General features: G+C 35.2%; 1 protein-coding gene across 1 annotated transcript in view; it reads left to right on the top strand.

Annotated features, from left to right (window-relative positions):
• The window catches only part of LRP1B (LDL receptor related protein 1B), a gene marked incomplete at both ends in the record, with an annotated part of 1,929,835 nt that overhangs the window by 1,426,144 nt on the left and 485,777 nt on the right, over positions 1-17,914 (top strand). The window lies entirely within an intron of this gene.

Here is a 17,914-nt window from a genome sequence, read left to right as displayed (position 1 = left end):
TACACCGCTTGTACTAGTTTGGATCCTCTGAGAAACAGAGTCAAGACAGGATTAGATATGCAAAAGCCTTATTTAAGAACAACCTGAGGGAAAAAAATGAGAAGAGTTGTCAGATTACAATGCAGATCTGACTTATGCAAAAGAGAGAAGGAAGGGAGGCGAGGTAGGAAAAGTCTTAGGCTGGTGTAGTTTCAGTAAAGTTTCAGGAAGGCTGACGGAGAGCCAAAGTTGCCCATCAGAGGAGTTCCACAAGGTGCAGGAATGAGACACTTTAATATCCCTACCTCACACAGTCCTTAGCTAAGAGCAGCCTTGGCACAGTGTGGTGGTAGATCCAGAACACAGCAGCTGGGCCCATCTGTCAGTTATGCAATCTAAAATTAGAGATCTGACAACCTCATTTTCAGTACCGAGGGGTTTTCTGGGACATTGAACTTTTAGTGCTGAGACCAGGAGAGTACTGGGCAAACTGACAGTTGATATCCTAGCTGTGATTGTATCATCATCACCATCATCATCATTATTGTCATCGTCAAATAAAATCCTAAACTCTTGGGGCGCCTGGGTGGCTCAGTGGGTTAAAGCCTCTGCCTTCAGCTCAGGTCATGATCCCAGGGTCCTGGGATCGAGCCCCGCATCGGGCTCTCTGCTCCGTGGAGAGCCTGCTTTCTCCTCTCTCTCTGCCTGCCTCTCTGCCTACTTGTGATCTCTGTCTGTCAAATAAATAAATAAAATCTTTAAAAAAAAAATTCCTAAACTCTTAGTACTAAAACCATCTTTTCATAACAACAAATAAATAAAATCTTTAAAAAAAAATTCCTAAACTCTTAGTACTAAAACCATCTTTTCATAACAACAAATAAACTACACTTTTATACAAATCAAAAACATCTTTCAAACCTGATTTCTGACTGTTCTGTCACTCTCTTATGTTCTGGTAAATAGCGTGTTCTGTTATGTGACATTCTCAGAGCTTTTTCCAAGTACAGCTTACAAATGGATGTAATCTTTCCCTTTCCTAGAGTCTCATTGCAATCTCTTTTTCTTTCCTGAGAAAATTATAAAATTTACTTGCAAGAAAACTATACAGGCAAGTTGAGACGCTCCATTAAGTCAAGAATACATAGTTATCTCTGTATTTACCACAATAAAGCATCTGTTCTATCCTCATTCATATATCTCTGAGCACATTGTTCTTCTCTTAACAATCTACCTTCTCTCCAAGTTCTACAAGGAGATCCAGTTTTTTTTTCCCCCTAACTTTTCTTTCTTTCCTTCTTTCTTCCCTCCCTCCTTCCTTCCTTTCTTTCTTTTTTTCCTCCATATAAGAGACATTATATAGTATTATATAGTATTTGGTATGTTTCATATCTGTCTGACTTATTTCATTTAGCATAATGCCTTCTAGGTCCATCTGTGTTGTTAAAAATGACAAGATTTCATTCTTTTTTTATGGCTGAGTAATAGTCCTTCATATATTTAGGTACAGATACCATTAGATACCATACAGGTATCATCACCATATCTATCTATCTATCTATCTATCATCTATCTATCCATCTGTCATCTACCTGTCTATCTATCTCACATCTTTTTTCTCCATTAACCCAGTGATGGCCACTTGGTTGTTTCCCTGGCTATTGTAAATAGTGCTGTAAGGAACATGGAGGTACCTATATCTTTTTGTTAGCCTTTTGTTTTCTTGGAATAAATACCTAGAAGTGGAATTGTTGGGTCATATGGCAGTTCTTTTTTTTTTTTTTTTTTTTCAATTTTGATGAATGTCCATACTGGTTTCTATTGTGGCTTCCCCATTTTATAGCAACATGGGACCAGGATCACAAGCTTCCCTGGCTGCTAGAGACAGGTGATCAAAATGTATCCTCTGTGCGGCAGACACAGAAATCAGGGCACCAGATGTGTGCAAAAAGCTTCCTTCTAGGGAAGTAGAAAAGGTGGAAGAGAGTACTCCTTCTTGCTCTCCCCTAAAATAACATTCTTAATAAGGACTGGCCATCCTTGGAAACTGTTTTCTTGTTTTGTTTTGTATTCTTCTGTCAGCCGTGAGCAGATGCAGAAACTTCTCCTGAAACATGCCAAAGGTCCAGCTGCTCATTCAGACACCAGGACATACCTGGGGTTATTAATGTCATCAGTGGGTTGTCCTTAAAATCCTATATTCTTCCTCTTTCCAACAATCCTATCTTTGTTAGGCTTCTAGGGCAACAGGCATGGCTAAGGAGAGGAATGGTAAGCCAGTTTATTTTGCAAATACCTGGTAGCCCTAGTGTAGGAAACTGAACTGTGCCCTCACTCTCCAAGGTTCTAATCCCGGGAAAATGTGTATGTTACTTTATAAGGTAAACTCTTTGCAGATGGGATTATTTTAAAGATCTTGAGGTGGACCCAAAATAGAATCACAGTATCTTTATAAGGGAGAGACAGAGAGAGGTTGTTTTTTGTTTTTGTTTTTGTTTTTTAAGACTTTATTTATTTATTTGACAGAGATCACAGGTAGGCAGAGGCAGGCAGAGAGAGAAAGTAGGAAGCAGGCTGCCTGCTGAGCAGAGAGCCTGATGTGGGGCTTAATCCCAGGATCCTGGGATCAGGACCTGAGCCAAAGGCAGAGGCTTTAGCCCACTGAACCACGCAGGTGCCCCGAGAGAGGTTTGATACAGAAGAAAAGGTGATGTGACCATAGAGGCATATTAGGGTGATACAGGTGCCTACCAGTCTCTGGCCCTAGATAGTGTTTCAGCAGGTTCCTAGAGGTGAGGGTGAAATTAGATCCCTACGCTTGGGTCAGCACTTTAATATAAGCAGGTGAGTCTCCTTCACTTTAAGTTTGGGCAAAACAGCTACCTGGCAATGGGGCCCTGAGGCCCGTGAGTCTCAGCATGTTGCCCATTTCTTTTTTTTTTTTTTTTTTAAAGATTTTATTTATTTATTTGACAGACAGAGATCGCAAGTAGGCAGAGAGGCAGGCAGAGAGAGGAGGAAGCAGGCTCCCTGCTGAGCAGAGAGCCCGACGTGGGGCTCGATCCCAGGACCCTGGGATCATGACCTGAGCCGAAGGCAGAGGCTTTAACCCACTGAGCCACCCAGGTGCCCCATGTTGCCCATTTCTTACATGGCTGTGGTCTTGTGGGTCTCAGGACACTAGTCCATTTGATTTTCAAAATTAGATATTTTGAGGGTGCAAGTGAAATTTGGGGTGCCCCACGTAGATGTCAATCCCCTCACTCCTCAAGAAGTTTTACGTTTTGAGTTAATTCTCAATTGTGGGTTATGCACCAGAGGTGCGGTCTATGGCTAGTTGTGTCCCACAGTCTCCTGCCTGCTTGGATGTGGTTTTCTTTTCATTTGCCAGATGTGTAGTTGTCGCTCAGCCAGGTGTTAAGTTTTTGTTTGTCTGTTTGTTTGTTTGTTTGTTTTTGTTTTTTTTTAAAGATTTTATTTATTTGACAGAGAGAAATCAGAGCTAGGCAGACAGAGAGAAGGGGAAGCAGGCTCCCGCTGAGCAGAGAGCCCGATGCGGGGCTCGATCCCAGGACCCCGAGATCATGACCCGAGCTGAAGGCAGAGGCTTAAACCCCTGAGCCACCCAGGCGCCCTGTTTGTTTGTTTTATTAACATAAAATGTATCATTTGCTTCAGGGTACAGGTCTATGAATCATCAGTCTTATGGTGTTAAGTTTTTTAACAAGAAAATTGTTTCATAGGTCGTTGTAGACATTGATGAGTTCAGGACCTTCCTGCCTCCTCATCTTGAGTGGTTCTTCAATTTCTATAATTTCTGCATATTTTCTTCAGTATACTTTCTAATTTATAGTTCTTTGTATACATTTATTTACTACCTTCCGAATTCCATTGTCCTAGAGAGCAGGATTCGAGTTTATGCCTCCATCATGATCGAAACTGTCCCTTCAAGGTAGCAGGTACTCAGAGCTTGTTTTCAGTCTGCCCCATCAACTGGCATTGAACTTTTCTGCCAGTGGGTTATTGTCTACTGTCTTATGAATTTTCTTCTATATAATAACCTCCTTAAAGTTAGGCAAATGTATTCCTAGAGTCTTGCATGCCAAAGGCATATCTGTGTTTTAGAATGAAATTTATTAGATGCAGCCAGACTAATCTACTTAAATATGATCATAGGGGATTTTTAGACAAATGTTTCCATACTTTAATTTTTTTCTGTATTTAAGTGAAATTTATTTATAGTAAAATGTTCAGACACTAGGTGTGCCTTTCATTTAGTTTTGATGAATAAATAACAAGACCTGAAATATTTCTCTTACTTCCGAAAGCTCTCTCTTGCTCCCACCTAGTTAATGCCTATCCTCAAAAGCAATCACTGATCTGATTTTTATCACTATAAGTTAGTTTTGCCTATTTTATAATTTTATATAAATGGAATTATGCAAAATGTGTGCTTTAGCATCTGCTTTCTTTCTCTGGACATAGTTTTGAAATCATCAGATTGCTGCACGCGTTAGTAAAGTGTTCCTTTTTATCACACAGTCATATCCAATTGTGTGACTATACCATAGACTGTTTATCCATTCTTTTATTGATGAATGTTTGAAGACGTTTCTAGTTTGTGGCTTTTATGAGTAAAGCTTAGGACTTTCTTGTTCACAGCTCTTTGTGGAAAGAGTTTCCATTATTTAGCTCTCTGATTTATTCCTCAAATTTCATACAAGCTAGGCTAAAACAACAATGAAGTAAGACATACATTGTAAAATTTATTGACTAATGTTTTGCTTTGTATGTTATTGTAAATAACATCTTACTCATGGAATGCATTCACTCAATCTGAATCCAGTGGAAGAAGGCAGGTCCACTCACTAGATTTCCTGAAGAATTAGAATTTCCTTTTGTAGACTCATATGTTTATTTATCTACTAGTCTGTCACAGTTTCTTTTAAAATCTAAGAGGCTTGGAGCTCAAGGTAATATAGCAAGAGGAAAGAATATACTCACATCTACACACACAAACAAACACACACATACGTAGTATATGTAAATAAAAAGAATTGTTATATCTCCACTTTGATAATTGAAAATATTTCAAGTCAGCTACTTTAGAGTAAGTCTTTGTCCTTGATCTACCCTTCTTTAGATGTTGTATCACAAACTTTCTAAAACCATTTTGTTTGTATTCTCATTGAATGAAAATAGCTTGAGGAGTCTTGTTTTCCTTTTTCTCTCTGGAATGTATTACATTTTTTAAAATGTGCGAGTCTGCATAATTGTTATTTTTATATTAAATTACATATCTCTTAATTTACCTGAAAATGGAAGGTGATATGGGAATCTTTAAATTTAAAAAAAAAAGTTATCCTAGCTAGTTTTCTAATAAAATCTTTAACCTTTTATCAGCATTAGCATAGTCTAATTCAGGTGAAAAATCACCCCCCTTGCCTGTCCTGTTTCAAAACTCTATATTTTTAGTAAACATGTTGCTGATTCTGCTGAGACCAAGAATATGACTATTTCTAGTATGTACTCTCCAAAGCCTTGCTCATATAAATACTTTCTTTGTTTCAAGGATTTTTTTTTTTTCTTTCTTTGGCAGGGAGGGGTAATTTTTTGGTTAGTATAGCTAAAATTTTGCTGAAATTGTTGGAGTTTCGTAGTTTCTGGCATGGGTAGGATACTGACAGTGCCATTCAAGTTATGTTAAAGATTAGAGAATATTTATATATTTTAATACCATAAAAGCTTCTGAATTTGATTTGTAATGATAATTAAAATGAGATGTTCTTTTCAATCTGTTGGAAACTTTTTAAACTTTTGCCATGGAAAGTTTGGAACATAAATAAAAAGGTAGAGGGTACAGTATGATGAACCTTCTATGTGTCCCATCATCTGTTTCAATTCATGATCTGTTTGTCTTATCTGATTTAAACAAATCCAGGACATCGTATAATTGCACAATGGAGTGGTGCTAAACAATATTAGACAAATACTATATCTTTTTGTGACAGCTTGTCAAATTTTTTAATTTTAAATATTCATAATTTCAAAGTGTTCTGATTCTTGACCTTAAACTTTCTGGAATCATCTTTTGCTCATTTAACTTATAGTTGATATATAATGAAACTTATTATAAAATGTTACTTACTATAATTATATCCTGCCATTTGATTTTAATATTTTGCCATAGGAGGGAAAATACAGCTTCATAAATTGGGACACTCAATACATATTCTTTAGCTGATCTTATAATTGACTAAAATATTACTACCTTATGAAATTCCTTCTTCTCAACAATTCTTATCTTACCATTTTTTGGTGTAGATAATACTCTGCTTTAACTTTTTCTTTTCTTTTTTTTTTTTTTTACCATTTGCATTGTTCTGTTTGTATTACTGTTAATTGGATATCAACATTTATTTAACTATCATATACAGAAAGCTGTAGAGAGACATTGTGGATTCAAGAAGAAAAAAATCAGTTTCAGTCTACTGGAAAGGATGATGCACAAAAAGTAAGCAGTACAACACTCTGTATTAAGTACAGTTACAGAGATAAGCACAGGTTATTATGAAAGCACCAAGGAGGACAATGACCTAGACTGGGATAGTCAAAAAGGCTTCCTGGAGGAGGAATGCATGAGTCTTAACATCTGAATAATGGAATCTTAGGAAAGAGGTGCAGGAAAAATGACACGAGAAAAGGCATAGAAGTGAGAAATTATATGATGGGTGTGTGTACAGTGAGTGAGGGCGATGGCAAACAGAATGGTTCTACTAGTCAAACCCGAGGCAGGAAGGTATTTTTAGACAAAAGCAAAGAAATATTTATGGGCTAAATCTTTCCAAGAGGCAAGTAAAGTACACATTCTGTAAATAAATAAATTGGTTAGATAGGAGAAAATAGTAAAACTGTTTATATTTACTTTTTCTTTGTTTCTCTAGAAACTTATATTGTGCACATTTCATGTATGTACATATGTGTAATGAATGAAAAAAAACATAAACACACACACACAAACACACACACACACACACTAGGGGTAGATACTCAAATTGTTTTACTCAACAGAAACGTTTGGAGACTACTGTTTTTGATCATAGGTCGCTTTATATGACTTACTAAGGAATCTGATTTACATCCTTGGGTCATAGGAAACCTACAAACATGAACAGCGATAAGATCTGTTTTGCATTTTAGCTAAGTCACCCTGATAGTTGTGAGAATGGGTAGGAGGATAATAAAATTACAGGGAGCGCCTGGGTGGCTCAGTGGGTTAAAGCCTCTGCCTTCAGCTCAGGTCATGATCCCAGGGTCCTGGGATCGAGTCCCACATCAGGCTCTCTGCTCAGCAGGGAGCCTGCTTCCCTTCCTCTCTCTCTGCCTGCCTCTCTGCCTACCTGTGATCTCTGTCTGTCAAATTAAATAAAATCTTTAAAAAAAAAAAAAAAAGCCTGTTCCTTGGTTTAAAAAATAAATAAATAAATAAATAAATAAATAAAATTACAGGAAGGGAGACCATTTAGGAAGCTGTCACAGTAAATCAGAAGAAGGATGGTGAGGACCTGAATAAAACTATAGTGCTATATTCAGATTTAAAAAATGAAGAAGAAGCAGTTAAAATATACAGAACTTGGTAATTGATTGGATGTGGGGATAAGGTAAATAGATACAGAAAGAATCAATGATAACTCGCAAGTCTTCAGTTTGGGTGATGAATATTGTTTCTCCCATCAAGTGAGAGAGCACAGGTAAAGGAGGCGATTGAGGGCAGCTCTGATGGGTTTATCTTCTGACATGCTGAATTTGACTTTTGGATAGTAAGAGTGATGACAGTCATATTCAATCAATGAGCTTTTGTATCCATGCAGTCCAAAGCATTACACCAGCTTCTGTGGAGCTAACTAGGAGGAGAATATATAGCCTTCTTTTAATGTACTCCCAATATAGGTTGAGAAACAATTGTAATTCACTAAGAAAGGATAGGTAATGCATATGGCTACCAAGTACTTATAAGAAGGTGATTGATTCTCTGGGAAGACTGAAGGAGGCTTCTTGGTCATCTCCCATAATGCATATAGCTCTCAAAAATTATCAATTTATATATTCTTTTTCTTATAATTTATATATAAATTATCAATTTATATATTCTTGTTCATAAAAAGAATCATTGTTTCTGAAAGTCTGAGCAGTACACATTTATAGACTATGTTTTATTATCATATTAGCTACAATTCAATAGTAAAATCAAACTAGAAAATAATCATATAAGAATTTTATGTATCTTTGTCACATATGATTTAATAATATGCATAGGCATTTAAAACACCAATTGAGGAAAAATTTTATAGATTTCTTAATGGTTAATAAGAACTCCCTCCTGTCCTAAAAAAATATATATATATATATATATGTATATATATACACATATATATACATATATATATATATATATACACACTTGCCCTTAAGTATAATAAACACTGACAATTTCAAGTAATTCTTAGGGTAAATTTTCTGTGTCTAACTTTTCATAGTAAAGTTAACTTCGCTTTTCTGAAAATGTGAGATGTCACATCCAAATCAATGTTAATTTTTAATAAAAAAATCATAGATGGTGAGTGGAAATATATAGCAATGTCTGATTATTTATTATTTTCTATCTCTTGTTTCCTTGATGTGATTAATTAATAATGTTTTTTTCTTCTTTTGCAAATAAAATAGCAAAATATTTTCTCTATAGTTTTAAATTTGTAAAGATGATTGTATGTTAAACTAAGACCACATTAAAACTTCAAAGGCATATAAAATTACCAAACTGGTCACTTGTTATACTTTTTATTTTATTATATTGTTGTTTGTGTTTTTAAATTTTAATAGTTGATGGTTTATTATATTATGTACTAGACATTAAGTGCTCTAACAAAGATTGATTTATTTACTCCTCCAGGCATGTCTATCATTACCTATTTGTATACTTGGAAACTGAACAGAAAGATTAAGTAACCTGCCCATGTCATAGAGTCACTAAGTAGTCCCGCTAAGAGTTTTAATTCAGAACATAGTATCCAAGCTTTTAGTTATTACATTGCATTCTTGTCTTCAGTAAACTTAAGGTATTTTTTCACCAGAGGTGATAATGGAAAAAAAATATTTACGTACACACACACATATATTTGCTGAGAAAACCTCTGTTTTTAAGGTATACACTCCATCTTTGTCTGATTGACTAATATGAGGCATAAAATAGAAACCAAGTATTTGAGGAACCAGTTTTTTTGTCTTTCCCTATTCAAAAATAAAGGAGAAATCAGATGGCATTGTTTTCTGAAATGGGTTGATGGTTTCCTGAAGTAATGTCTGAGTAGGTGTCCCCTGAAGACATATCTATTCAACATGCTGTCTCAATTTTATAGCTTAGCTTTGAAAATCTAAAGCAGAATAAATTAAAACAATTTCTCCTTGGAGCTACAATTGGACCCCTTCTATTCTGAAGCTGATGAGACTGTGACAGCACATTTTAGCTCTCATATGCTACCTGAAAGTCAAAATTAGGAACACAAGGGCTGTGAGAACTTACTTAATGCATGTGAAAAACAGCACGGTGCAAATGCTTTGAAGAGAAAAAACAGTCAATGCTTAAGAAAATGTGAAAGATTCTTTTTGTTACCCTGAGAGGAAACAGTTCAAAACCTGAAAATGGAATTGCTTTTATAATAAGTATGTTTAATGCAAATTCCATTCAGGACACAAAAGCTAGACGGGCATGTATTTCTTATTTGATAAAGGAGTAATTTAAAAGAGAATGTACATTATCTAAGGTTTCATAACATTGTACCTTAAGGGGATTAAGATATCTAAAACCTTTGAAGTCTGCAGATTTTATTTTATTTACTCACAAGGATGGAGTTCTTTAGTGATTTGTTGCTCTAAGAAAATTGCCCATTAGCGTTTGTATTGATTTGCCTTTCTCAAAATGAAGGAAACAAATGTAATTCATTAGCACTTTATTATTGAATCCTTTTAATATGAAATACTGAGAACTCGGGTCCTTATTAACCTGTAAAATGTTTAAAGAAATGGTTTCAAAGTTGGAAAAGAATAGGAAGTAAAACTTAATTTGTATCTGTACCTGGCAATCTGATGGATTCACAATTGGCTGTCCTCACAGTTTTGGCTCCCCGGTCTTCCTGAAATGCTCTTGTCATCTCTCCTATTATTATGAAGATGACTACACTTATTAAATTGATTCTTTAGTAAACCATATTATGCATTTCTCCAAATGTGAATCCAAATGCTACCCTGTCTTTGAGGCGCAGTGAAAGCCTCACTGTTCCCTGAAGTCTTTTCTGATGACCTTGACAGACCTTGCTTTCCTCTCAATTTCCATAGCACTCGGTCGGCTGCAGGGGTTTCAGCTGGTGTGTCATGGCACAGAGCATGTCAAAATGGGGCGTGATTGGAAAGTAGCAGCCATACTAGTGGTAGCAAGTCTGTCTTTCTTATCGTATAAGTACTGGTTAAACAAGAAGAGATTTCATTTAGATACATGTGTTTCTTATTTATTACTTTATTAGGAAATTATTTACTTGTAAAGAATATATTATTCCTGCATTAAATATACACTAAAATAGAAATTCCTAAAAGATGAGAAATATAAGTAAGAAATCATCACTTTAACATTTTCTCCCATTGTCTTAGACAATGTGTACCCATTCCCTACAGTGTGTATAGCTGACTGACTCTGATGTCACTTATGTATAAAGTATGATTTGTTAAGTTAAAAAAAAAATATATCTGGGGCACCTGGGTGGCTCAGCCAGTTAAGTGCCTGCCTTTGGCTCAGGTCATGGTCTCAGAGTCCTGGGATCAAGAGCCCCACATTGGACTCTCTGCTTGACCAAGAATCTTCTCCTTTTCCCCCTGCATGCATGCTCTCTCTTACTCTCTCTCTAATAAACAAATAAATCTTAAAAAAATACATATATATATATATATAAAATTGTATAGATAAATAGATAGATATAGATGATATAGATATAGATATATCTCATCTTATTCTAAACATTACTGCATGTACTAAAAAATGTGGGAATGGCAGTAAGATGAACAATTAAGATGTGAGGGAATGAATGCTAAGAAAAAAGGGAAAAAGGCAATATGAAAAGAGATAAACTGTATGCTGTAAAATTGTGTATTTTTACTGAAAGTTGGCAGCAAATACAATTTTTGTATTTCTAATAACCAGTACAAAGTCAGGAATGCAATCAATTCCAGGGCTCGCAAGGTCTATATAATTTAAAAGAAAAAAAAAATAAAGCAAAGAATACGTATGTGTGGCAAAGGACATATCATACATAGTTCAATAAAAGCCAGCTTATTGAGAATGGAGAAGGATCCACGCAAAGTAATCTCCCTGAGCTGCCTTTTGATTTAGCTTGATTCAGGTATAGACTGAAGAGCAGTGATTTCTGACAGATCTGGGACCAGTGGCATATCAGTGATGCACGTAGGCCAGGTCCAAGGACACAGAGGGGTTTCTGTAGGACCATGCAAGATGGAAATCAAATTGGCGCCAGCAGGAGGTGAAAGCAGAGACTCTTAAAGATACAGAGAGAGCAGATACAGACTGAGTGTCAGGGAGTCTCATGAAGGAAAGAAGGGAGTCTCCTTTTTGCCTGGGGTCTGAGATTTTTTATTGGTGATTAGGCATCCAGGAACTTGTCAGAACAAGGACATGGTCCAGGTGTCTTTCATAAGTCACTTATCCCTTGAAACCAGGGGTCTTGGTGTCAAGGTGTTTGGAGTCAGTGGTCTCACAGAACATTTATGGTCACTCCTTATTTGTCATCTATTGTGCTGGAAGACTCTAAAGATAGCATTCTCTCTGTCCTTACCAGGAAGATATATGCTATTTGCATTACAAGGCTTGTGTAAAGTGGGGTGGGGTTGCAGACCCTAGCAAGAATAGAACCTGGAGCAAAGGGAAAACAAATAAACAAACAACAAATGCTTTTTTATGGAGTCCCTTCAATTTTCCTGTCTCATCAGAATCAAAAAATTTAAAAATACATCCATATGTATACATAAAATAATAAATTATTTTATATAAAATATTTTATATATGCACATGTGCACGCACGCACACACACACACAAATATATATATATATATATGTGTATATATATATATATATATATCTCCCCCCCAATTTAAAGGTCTCCTCCAACTGGGGGAAAAAAAAATCCCAAATATGTTCTGGATATGGCATTCTTTTCTCTTTGAAAATGCCTTTAGTAGTGAGCCATTAATAACAAAGAGATTGTACTGAGGTCAGGGTAGCATTTTACAATAGCAATCTCCTTCACAAGACCTTAGATCCTGTTGACTAACAAGTGTTTTTCTTCTTATCTGTGCTTTTGATGAGTTAGCTGGTAATTCTCAACCGGCACACTATCGCAGACTAAGCAACTTAAAAATCACTGAGGTGAACCATTATCTTGAGTATTTTTTTTTTTTTAACTTCTCTAGGCAATTCTACTGGACAGCCATTAAAGGAGTATTTAGTTTGAACTGTGTGAAGATAAACCTGTTGCTGAGGTTGGGGACAATAGTTATAGAGGGTCTGTTTTTGGAGACTGGGTAATCTGAAAGGGGAGGGAATGATAAATTGAGATGAGATCAGAGGAGAGCGGTGTGCAATAAGGTGTGAGGCCAGGGCTGCCACTGAAAATCACCTCTGGTGGGTATGACCAGAGCACTTTCTAGAATAAGGTATCTAATCTTCAGTTTGAAGTTCTTTATGTTGTTGTAATTTATCCCCCAATCCCATGCTTCCATAAATTCTGTTATATTATTTATATTTCATGTGTGGGTGGGGTTATAAGAAGTGGATCAAAGGAAAGGACTGAATCCAGTATCTGTGTTGAAATGACTGACACATACCAAGCACAAAAAGCAGCATTTGGATATATGATGACTGGAAAATGTAGAAGTGATGTGAGAAAGTCTCTTCTTCCCAAAAATTACAAGATGATTTCCAAAAGAACAAAAAGTAGGGTTTGGATTGGAGGTAACCGTCATATGTGTAGAAGTTTTAGAATGAAATCCATTTGGAAATCATTATGTTAACTAAGCTAGAGGAATTAATTAATTGCATGTCTTAAGGCAGACTTTGTAAATAGAGAAACAGTTGAATTTCTGGGCCTCCCTGTTAAGGTCACTGCTGATAAATGACAATAAAAGCCTCCTAGAAGCCTTATATTTTTTTTACCTCAAAGGGGGAAAATGTAGGTAACCAGCTCATCTGAAAGTGATGGTAAATAATTAAAGTCCAAGTAAAAACTGATGGTTGGAGGAGATGGGTAAGGATATTGTTCTTTCTGATCCCAAGAAAGAATAGTCATAGATAAAACATTCTCTGGAACCCAAGCATGAAGTTTATCAAGAAACCAAGGCTTACTTTACATAGAATTTCCCATAAGTTAGCACATGCTTTTGGGAGTGAGCATAAATGTCTTTATTTTTAACGTGTGGGATACAGTATAATGGGTCCAACAAGATGGGAACAAAAAGACGTTGGCAAATAAATTAAGCTAAACAAATTTGCAAATTTTAGTACTCACGATTTGGAACTGTCCTTAAGTAATTCTTTGTGTTGTGGATCTAACTTGACTTTCTAAACAAGTTCTTTATAAGCTCTAAGAAGGTACTAGCGGAACGTATTACTAAAGATTCTTGTTTTCTATAAAATGTCTATAATTTTATTAATTTATAAACCTTGGAAAAGTAAACTTCCTAAAAGTCAACCAGATTCTGAGCTTCCGTTGTTGTTATTTACCAAATTATTACCTTAGGAATTAGGTACTAGGTACTAGAATTCATCCACATTACCAGATCTAATGACCAAACTCAGATCCTTTTAGAAGGATTTGTTTATGTTAGAGGTTTTTGTTTTTCTTGTTTTTTTTTTTTTAAGATTTTTATTTTATTTATTTGACAGAGATTACAAGTAGGCAGAGAGGCAGGCAGAGAGAGAGGGGGAAGCAGGCTCCCCGCTGAGCAGAGAGCTCGATGTGGGGCTTGATCCTAGGACCCTGGGATGATGACCTGAGCTGAAGGCAGAGGCTTTAACCCACTGAGCCACCCAGATGCCCCGAGGTTTTTGTTTTTTGTTTTAATTAAGGGAAAAGGAAATTTTATGGTAAGATTTTTAAAAATAAATTGTGGGATACCTTCTAATTTTTGTAGCTTCGCTAACCATGACAATACATTTTTTTGCCATCCAGTTGTCTTTCTCACAGTAGCTGCTAGATTCAAAATACAGCCACATTTATACATAGTGTGATAAAATGGTTTAAACTTATCAGCAATGTATTGATAAAAGATGACAGAAGAAACCTCTTCCTCAAGCACTGATTATAACATTTTTAAAAGTTCATTTTCAGAATGCCTCAGTTTCTCTTCCTCTTCTTATATCTCCAATATTCTCTATTAAGTCATATTAGCATAAGGAGTGGCTATGCCAGTGATAAAATAGAAGTACAATACCCTTCCTTCCTTTCTTCCCTTACTTCTGTCTCTCCCATTTTCTTTATAGTTCCTTGTATTCTGATAGCTAATAGCTCACAAACTCTTTCCATCTTCACGGGTTTTTTGTTTTGTTTTGTTTTGTTTTCCTGAGCCTCACAGCACTGGCTTTATTTGCAAGATAATAGAAACAATTATAATAGGAGCCAGGAACACTTATAGTCTTTCAGTGTTCTGGTGTTCTCAGAATTAAGGTTGGATGTCACCATTTTTACCGAAGCTGAGATTGTATTTGTTATATTTACTTTACCTTTTAGAATTCTAGACTAAATAAAAGACTAAAGCCTGGTGATGTGTGATCAAAGCACTAAGATATAGATCTTTTACAAAAATATTATAATATTTGTAAAAGACTCATCCAAAAAGCCAGTATTTTTCTTGGCTTCGCTGTAATTGTCACCTCTCAGACATATTCAACACTGGTGCAGGAAAAAAAAAAATCCTGGTAATTGAGGAGGAAGCTAAACTAATAAGCTCCCCTCTACTTTTTAATAATAACACATTCTAAAGCCATTCCTTAGTTGAAGCCAGTCATTTGCTCCTTACCTCCTAGGGTAAGCACTCTCAACCAGAGTAGATCAGCACAGACTGATTCCTGGAAAGGGGAGAATCTTGAGAATTTCTTGCCTTTTGATCTGTGGTAGGAGTTCTTTCTGGTTGTATCAGCCAGAATGAAAGAATGATGGAGTTGCAATTGCAGCAGAAAGTGGTATGCCAAAAGTGTATTTTTGATTCTGTTCAACATATTTCTTATTGCCTTGAATAAAGATATAGTTGAACAAATATATACTTATTAAATTGTGGGTATCACAAAAAGGAGCACTGGATAACATGATTTTTTAAAAAAATGTCAATTGACAAGATCACTGATCAAATGTAGCATGGTAGCATTTAGTAGGATAAGTGCAAAGGTCTGTAGTTAAAAAAATAAATATGGTTTCATAACCATTAGTAGCATTTTCTGGGAAAACTCATATGCTTTATTCTTTTTAGCTCCAGACAACAAAGCTAGTTAAAATGAGAAAAAATTACAGAGAAAAGGGAAATCTATGTAACAGTTAAAACTGGGCAGAACTTTGAGATACTATATTCCTTTACAGTGCAACCAAAAATTAAAACCATTAGAACATCAAGAGTTGAAAGGAACCCTAAAAGTTATCTAGATTTTACCTTCTTTTACTTATATCTGTATATCTCTGTCTTTCTGTTTGTGTATTCATATTCATATGTGAGGAAACTGAGGTCAAGAGAGACAAAGTAACTTTGTGAAAGTCTCATGGGAAACGGTGGGACAATCAATGTTAAGAACCCAGCCCTAGATCCCTTGCAATCTAGTCTGTTATCTTCCTGGTGTGTTGGTGACTTTTTCATTAGGAGAGGGAAGCTTGGTAACCTTATACATCATATTTTATCTTTTATTTTTTAATTTTTATTTTGGTATGGTGTTTTCTGAAATAGTATCTCAGTTTAGGTGGGGAAATAGGACTTCGAATTTTCTAGAAAGGACCCAACAATCCAAGCTAACATGGAGACAAGTGTATTCACAATATGATTTTCATTAATCATAAAAATAGATAATAAAATTATATAATTTATATAAATAGAAAAATTTATTCTATAATAAATTATTTTATAATAATAGATTATTTTATAATAAAATAAAATTATATATACTAATATATGTTATTATATATTAGTGTAAACATAATAAAAATAGGAGTGAAAGGCCTTTAAGAGATTTATATTTCTTGTTTCCTATTTTCAGACAGGACTGTACATAATCTAGTTCTGTAGATGGTCAGCACTTCAGCTTAACTCAAAAAGTTTAACTTTTCTCAGCATCAATAAGCTTCTCCCTTATTTTACAGACTAATATCATTATAACCATGTTCAGTTTTTCTTTTAATTCTGACTGTAGTTACAATGCACAATAGCTGGCCTCCAATCTCTCTATATGTAATCCTTGAAAATAGTTACCAATATCCAATGTGTCTTATTATATCTGTGGGGAGCTAATTATAATTGTTATTACTTTAAATTACAAATTCTATTTTCCAATCCTATGATTATTTTATACATTACCAATTACCATATGTCTCAAGACAGTTTATTTTTAATTTAATTCCAGAAGTGAACTCTGTGATTACAAGGACTGTCTATCATGTTCACCACCAAACTCCTAAGCCTATAATAATGTTTAACACACACTAAATATTCTATAAGAATGTGTTGAATAAGGATAATTAAAGTTAAAAAAATATGTTTTGGAGTAAGTATCAGGACACTGTTATGATAGTCTTTTCTTCCCTTTCTATATTTATATGTATTTCCATTTTGTATCTTCACTGTTTGTTGTAAAATTTATCATCTTTCAGTCTGATTTTATTCTTAATTAAGACAGTCTTGACATAATTTGTTTATTTTGCAGATATTCCCAGATACTAGAAAATACACTTTTTTAAGAAAACATATTCTTATGTATTAGTGAACTTACTCAATATAAAATGTGTAGGTCTGAATATGTATGTGAAATAATTGATAAGAAAGAGATTTGGATATGAATGACTGATTTAATTCTGTTGTTTAAATCCTTCTTACTGTGTCACCACCACCACTAGTCTCCCAAAACATCTAATAGAAATAATACAAGGAAACTTTTCAGTTCCTCAGTGCTTTGACCTAGTGGACTTGGCTATTTAGAGATAACCTCAGTGTTACAAATTAATCTACTACCCACAAAATGAATATTCATGAAGTATCTACAGTGCATGTGACTACATTGGTAAAAGTTGGGTCAGTTGCAATCCCTACCTATGAATTATCTCAGAGTCTGATTCTTTATTTTTTTTAAGGGTTTGTTTACTTATTTATTCAGAGGGAATGAGCATCAGTGGGGGGAGGAGCAAAGGGAGAGGGAGAAAGAATTCCAAGCAGCCTCCAAGCTCAGTGTACAGCCCAAAGTGGCACTCAATCCCAGGATCCTGAGATCATGACCTGAGTCGAAATCAAGAGTTGGACACTAACTAACTGAGCCACCCAGACAACCTTCTCATGGTCTGTTTCTAAGAAGAAATGTAAAGCCCCGATTTCAGCTCAATATAATAATAAAAGTATATGTGAACTGTAGTGGTGTTTGTGAAGAAGAATGTTTCTTGGTTATATGCAACAGGAATTTGCAGCCTGGCAGAGTTATTAGAGGGTAATTCAAAAGTAAGATTCCCATACGAAATAAGGTATTTCTTCCTATTACTTGTGAAGATTGTTGTGAATATTTTCTTTGAACTCTTGCAAGATTACTTGCCTGTAATACGTATATGCTGCCCATGCTCCAGTATTGTGAATTGTT

This window comes from Martes martes (assembly GCF_963455335.1).
Source record: "Martes martes genome assembly, chromosome: 3".
Lineage (NCBI taxonomy): Eukaryota > Metazoa > Chordata > Mammalia > Carnivora > Mustelidae > Martes > Martes martes.
This window is presented reverse-complemented; position numbering and strand designations above follow the sequence as displayed.